The sequence below is a fragment of the Citrus sinensis genome, chromosome 7, assembly GCF_022201045.2.
Source record: "Citrus sinensis cultivar Valencia sweet orange chromosome 7, DVS_A1.0, whole genome shotgun sequence".
Taxonomy (NCBI): Eukaryota; Viridiplantae; Streptophyta; class Magnoliopsida; order Sapindales; family Rutaceae; genus Citrus; species Citrus sinensis.
In genome coordinates this window covers 23,305,895-23,313,344 of record NC_068562.1, presented here as the reverse complement: position 1 = coordinate 23,313,344, position 7,450 = coordinate 23,305,895, and positions in this window count along the sequence as shown.

Below are 7,450 nucleotides of genomic sequence, written 5' to 3'. Positions count from 1 at the left end.
TTCAAAACAATTTCATTCAATTCATTATTCTTTTTCTTGAGCATTTCATTCTCATTTTTCAACTCATCTATGTGTGATTCTAAATGCTCATGTAAGATGCTAGGTTTCTCATTTGATAATGCAATTTCATCATGCAATGTTTTGTTCCCTACTTCTAGGCATGCAATTCTAGCATTTAGAGATTCATTTTCATTTTTAAGCTTTGTCATTTCCTTTTTAAGACATACATTCTTTTTACCAATCTTCATCAACTCATTATGTAAGTCTTTAAAAGCATCATACAATTCATCATAGGTGGGATCACTTACCTCATTTAGATCATCATTCTCTCCTATTGCCATAAGTGCTAGGTTTGATACTTCTTGCGATCCTTCTTCATCACTTGATTCTTCCTCACTATCATCCCAAGTTGCAACCATTGCTTTCTTCTTGAGTTTGTTGATGAGTGGGCACTCCGATCTTATATGTCCAGGCTTTTTGCATTCATAGCATGTGATTGCCTCCTTCTTTTCCCTGTGGTTCTTGAAGTTTCTGAAATTTCTTCGCTCTCCGGTTTTCTTGAAGAATTTTCTGAACCTCCTTGCTAGCATGGCTAGCTCTTCATCATCCGGTTCACTCTCCCCATCACTCTCATGTTTTGAAGCTTTGAGAGCAATGCTTTTCTTCTTCTCTTCAAGTCCTTTTTCTACAACTAAATCCTTTTCATATGAAATAAGAGAACCAATTAAATCATCAAGAGGTAAAGTATTTAAATCTTTGGCCTCTTCAATGGCAGTTCTTTTAGGTCTCCATTCTTTTGGAAGTGACCTAATAATTTTCTTAACTTTCTCACTATTTGAGAAGGTCTTCCCCAAGGCACCTAGAGTGTTCACTATGTCCGTGAATCTAGTATACATAGAATACACATTCTCATTTTGTTCCATTTGGAACAACTCATATTGGCGAGTGTATCTACTGATTTTAGACTCTTTCACTTGATTTGTCCCTTCATAGACAACTTCAAGTTTATTCCATATCTCTTGTGCACTTTCACAACTAGATACTCTATGGAATTCTTTCTTATCAAGAGCACAAAACAAAGCGTTCATAGCCTTGGAGTTTAGAGACATCTTTCTCTTTTCTAACTCACTCCATTGACTCGATGGTTTAGGAATATCATCTCCTACTTCATCTTTGAGCGTAGGCATGAATGGACCATCACAAACAACTTCCTAAATTTCATAATCTAAGGCTTGCAAATAAATTCTCATTCTAGTTTTCCAATAAGCATAATCATTACCGTCAAAAAATGGTGGTCTAGTTGTGGATTGCCCTTCTCTAAAGGTTGAGTCATTTAGGGTTGCCATGGATCTTTTACTCTAGACGATTAAGTCTTAACAAGAGAACGAGGCTCTGATACCAATTGAAATACAAGTAAGCAACCCAAGAGGGGGGTGAATTGGGATTCTAAAAAATTATTCAATAATAAAGAAAATCTTAATGCAATTATAACTCAAATTCAAAGCAATAATAATTAAGATGATCACAATATAAAAAGGTAAGGGAAGAGAGATTCAAACACGAGATTTTTACGTGGTTCGGCCAACCTCGCCTACGTCCACGCCTCCAAGCTTTCCGGGCTTGAGGATTCCACTAAGCAAGCCTCCAAGGCTTCAAATGCTTACACTTGACTTCCAAGGTGTCAATGGACCTTTACAACAAGAGATTATCCCCAATCTCTTAACCCAAGTGTATCCCAACACTTACAATCACTCAAAGTAAAAGATTACAAATTTGTTTTGCCTCTCACAATATACAAGATAACTCAATGATGCTTAATATGTGAATAGATGAAGCAAGAATGTGTTCTAAGCTCTATGAAGATTGTATTCTCGAATATTAGCTCAAATGGTTGTGTTGTGATCAACCTTCTTTGAATTTGAATGAGCCTATTTATATCTGGAGCTGAAAATCTAGCCGTTACAAACTGTCGGGCAGAAAATGGTTCGCCGTTAACGATAAACGGTTAACCGTTTCGCTTGTTCAAAGTTACCGTTGGACCAGAATTCAAATAAACGGTTTGCCGTTTAGGATTGCCCTTTCGCCGTTAACTTCCAGAGACCTGCAAGATGAGCATTCGTTATACGTTTACACTAAACGGTTAAGGACTTGCGTGAGGTAACGTTTCTGGATATTATCGGTTAACCGTTTGAACAATAATCGGTTAGCCGTTTGTCTCCAGTAACCTACAAAATGAACATCAGTTAATCAATACCAGAGGCGGACAACCCTCAATTCTGGACGTTATCGGTTAACCGTTTAAAAGGAAACGGTTCACCGTTAGTTTCCAGTAGCCTTCCTATCTTGGGTGTTTTCTGTTAAGCGTAAACAGCTAGAGCTTAGGCAATATGATGCTCTCTGGTGATAATCGGTTAACCGTTTAAAAATAAACGGTTCACCGTTAGTTTCCAGTAACCTTCCCATCTTGGGTGTTTTCCGTTTTCCATGAACGGTTAGAGGTTAAGGAAATGTGTTACTCTCTGCCTTTAATCGGTTAACCGTTTAAAATAAACGGTTCACCGTTTATGACCAGTATTGCAATTTTAAACAAGTTTTTGCAGAGAATTTCTTTCTAATTTGAAATCCATCTTTTATGAAGAAATAAGGCAATGATTAAAAGAGTTTTCGTTTATTAAGAAATAACTCCATTATTTTTGTCAAAATACATTTAAAATTTGTTATCATCAAAATCAATATTATTAACATATTTATGTTAACACAACCATCCACATGAATCAGCCCAGTAGACTTTGTTATAACTACTTTCAAGAATGACATGTCAAACCCCAAAATCTCACTGGAAGTAGTGACACTCTCACAAAAAAATTAAAATCAATAAAGATAGTCACTCCAATGAATGGTAATTGAGAGAGAAAATAATAAAGAAGTGATATCACATGCTCTCATCAAGATGAAATAAATATGCCCTCAGCTTAGAAATAATACGATCTCAAGTCAAACAAAAATGCTAGTCAACCCAATTTATTTATCTTTTTTTTTTCTTTTATTTATTTATTTTTATTATGCACCACTACATCTTTTTAGCCCACATAACTAGCTTCTACTTCAGACTATAGTTCTCTAAAATCAAGAAGGACTTTTATTAGGACGTAACGTAGGCTAGGGACATGGCTAACAAAGAAGGGAAATATGGAAAACAAAGTGTATGTTTGAGAAAAAATGCAGAGATTTTTTTTTTTGCAAGGTGGATTTCACCTTTTATTGTTATTTTTTTTCTTTTTTTTTTTTGAAACAACAATTTTTTTTTTTTTGCTTTTGTTGGGCATAACTTCACTGTACAAAATGTTTATTTATATTTTTCTCAAATATAAATAGGTGATGTAACTTGTAAGATATTGAGTAATACTTCAAAACGGAGTGGGTCAAGAAGATAAGTTTGACAAAGAAAAGTTTTTTTTTTTTTTAAGGCTCAAAAGGGTTAACTATGGATATTTGATAAAAGGGATGGCTAGAAAGGCTCAAACGGATCAAAGATGACATTTCCATCGTCTTTTAGGGCTCTAAATAATCTTCCATATCTACTAGTTAGATGGGTCTCCAAATGTAGCAACACACATTTTTTTTTTAAGGGTTAACTCAAAAGAAATCTAGAGATCGTGTATAAAATAATAAATTGCTAAGCTGTATGAAGAATGGGCAAAATGGTTACTCTCCAAGAAAAATAATAGGCTCAAAAACTCACTTGGTACTTATTATGACATGTTCATTCCTTCAAGCAACCCATATTTGTCTCCGACATCAACATGTAGAGTAGCAAACATAGTGTAACATCACTTAAGATCAAAGATAAAACAAATACTAAAATTTGAAATTAATTATGTCATCCAATGTTAAAACAAATCACATAATTTTTTTTTTAAAGAACATTCTACCCCCAACCTATTCTAAACATGAAAGAAAAATATGCATGCAGAAATGTGAAAAAGGGATATTATCATTTTCCCACCAAAGGTATTCTGACACATCATGTCAGTACCATGGTTTGGTAAAACTATCAATTTACCACCAAACGTTTAAACTGTTAGCATTTTCCCACCATTCCGTTAAAACTCAGTTAATATGTAACAAAAAATTCATAAAAGGTCAATTTTACCCCTGGAGCGTAAAAGACTATGTAATTAACCTTTTATGAATTTTGTAATTAAATCATCATTTGCTGTTCTTCCTTCTTAAAGGACAAAAATTACCCTTTATAAATTTTGTAAAATTGACCGTGTGGTGCTAGGTATTTCATAAATTGATTTAATTGATTTAATTTTTAAAGGGCAAATTTATTTATTAAATTGACGAGCTAAAGACAATTTATTCTGCTACTAAAACTCAATTTATGAAAGGGCAAAAAAAAAAAGAATATGCAAAACAAGCAATTTAATCTTTGATATGATGATAATAATTTTACACAAAAAATTAAATAAATAAATTTGCCCTTTAAAAATTAAATAAATTAAATAAATTTATGAATTACCTAACACCACACGGTCAATTTTACAAAATTCATAAAGGGTAATTACAAAATGATGATTTAATTACAAAATTCATAAAAGATTAATTACATGGTCTTTTATGCTCCAGGGGTAAAATAGACTTTTTAAAAAATTTCCGTTACATATTAACTGAATTTTAACGGAATGGTGGGAAAATGCTAACAATTTAAATGTTTTGTGGTAAATTGATAGTTTTGCCAAACCGTGGTACTGACATGATGTGTCAGAATACCTCTGGTTGGAAAATGATAATATCCCATGTGAAAATGATGCAGAAAAACTAATTAGAAAAGTTATACTTAAAATGATAGAAAAAGAAAATGGTTTTTTTTTATTTTTTTACTAAGAAGATGCGTTTCTAGAGGCACTACACTCCATATTCAGCCATCTTCGACTAAAAAATTTGAAAAATATATATTTATAAAGGAGAAATTAAAAAGAAGAAGAAAAATGAACATAAAAACATAATAAAGAAAAAGAAAATGTCTGATTTTTTTTAAATTTTTTAATTTTTTTTTCAAACGATGAAGATGCATTTCTAGAGTCACTACACTCCATATTCAGCTATCTTCAACACAAAAAGTTAGCAATAGTTAGTTTCTACAACAAAAAATCAGTAAAAACTTAAACAAAATTCCACAATTGTCAACTATTCCCTCCCCACAACCAGAGCAAAACATTGTCCTCAATGTTTTAAAGGAAAGAAGTAGAGTTTAGAAGACATCACCTGGGTGGTGCAACACAGAAGAAAATATTTACAGGCAGAGAGTTAAATATAATTTGTACTTCTTACTGTGGCTATTGTTACCATCATTATTAGGACGCTCCAACACAAAGGTCCATGGGTCCGGCTCCGGTTTATAAGTTTGTAACAGATCAAGTAGCTCATTAGTAGTGTGAGCACAAATAAAAAGTTTTTTAGCATTGGAATGAATGAAGTAGTTTTTTATTGCATGGTTAAGAAATGCGATAAAGCCATCATAAAAATTATTGACATTTAACAAACCGATGGGTTTCTGGTGAATGTGCAGATGGGCCCAAGATGCTAGTGTGATAAGTGCCTCTAGTGTTGCAAGATCTCCTAGAAGGAAAATAAAAGCATCAGCATGATTAAGCATTTCAGTTATTCTTTCTTGCATACCTGAGACGACTAACTCTTCTCCAGTCGGTGAGTCAGACAAACTGCCCAAAGGTTTTAGGACTCTTGGGATAATGCCTAACACTTGACTTCCTCTGACAAAAGCAGCTTCTGAGACCATTTTTTATAACCCTCGGTCACCTCCTCCATACACCAAGTGTAATTTTCTCTCTGCTATACTTCAATCAAGATCTATGGCTGCCTCAACGAACTCTTTATGTTTGCCATAGTTAAATCCAGAAAGCACACAAATGTTCTTGAATTATCTATTTGGAGTAGCTGCCATTGCGATACTTCTAAAAAATAATTTGTGAGTGCTTGACAAAAAATCATATTTAAGAATCTTGGTGATAGTCAGTCACAGCTGTGTATGAGGTGGCATGGCAGTGTCAAATGACGCGTAAAGCATATGGCTCGTGAGTCAAAAAGGAAACAGTAAAAAGGAAAAAGCAAACAGTAAAAATTATTAAAGAAAATAATGCAAACAATAAAACAACAGTGAAATAAAATAACAGTGAAGTAAAATGATATTTACAGGTAGTTGTGACTGTGGCTCACATCTTCCTCTGGTTTTACGTCCAGAAACGGCTTGAACACCCTCTATGGGTCGAGGATAGGCTTCCCATCCAGTTTTCTTATAAACTGGCAAACAGGGTCGTTTATAGTCAGATTCCCAAGACTATATCGTGCGTGCTCTTTCTGGAATATTGGCCATAACTAGAGAACCGCTCCTTGCACATATCCACTGGGATGCGTTTTAAGAGACAGAAGGATATCATCCAATGACTCCTTATTTAAGCCATCCCTAATGAATTGAATCTTATCTTCCCTATTATCAAACACCATTCTTAAAGAACATGGGTTTTTATTGCAACTCATTCTAGCACACTTATGATAAGCAACAGAAATTCTTCGAGCTCGTCATTTTTTTGCATAATTTCCTTTACCACAACCAGGCATGTATGCAACAAATTTTGGAGGTAACTCACCTGCCAATAGTACTTTAGCCTCAATTAACCAACGGATGTCAGCAGGTATGTTATTCCTCATGAGCAATCACATGCGTTCGGACCAAGCTTTATAGATCGTAAGGAGGGCATTCTGAGGAAGTGAAAGGAATCACTTGTGAAGCTTCGCTAGAATCTCGTTTCTGTCCATACTTTCACCTCAAAATATCAGTTATTATGGGAAACTGAAGTAACCGACTTGATTGTCACGGAGTACCGTTATCTGCCACTTCACCGGGGTAACAAACGAAAGCACACAAACAGAAAAACAAATTAAAACACATAAAGAAAATTAAAATCGTCCTCTTATTGAATTTACCTCAAACTCTAACTGGATGTCGTAAACACTTCTCTCAATGTCTCTGAGTTGGCTTTCTGAACCCTCAACATAGGCTACTAACTCTGGTGGTTGTAGAGCCCAAATGCGATGTGTTTTACAAAATTGAATTTGCCTTTTGAGATGAGTTTTGACACATTGAAGTGGTTTAAGAATGTTCAGGAGGAACGGTCTAAGTATGGTACTCATGATTAAAAATGATAAGAGAAAACTTAATAGTTAAACAAACACACTTATGCAAAAATAATTTCAATTAGCAAAAGAATAATATAAAGCAAGAAAAAAATATCAAATCAACGAAAAGAAAGAAAATTAATTCAAATCTGGTGGGTCACTCAAATTTATTTCGGTGTCTTCTCCATGTGGTTGGTACTCTAGATATGACTTTAATCTTTGACCATTAACTTTAAACGTGACATCATTC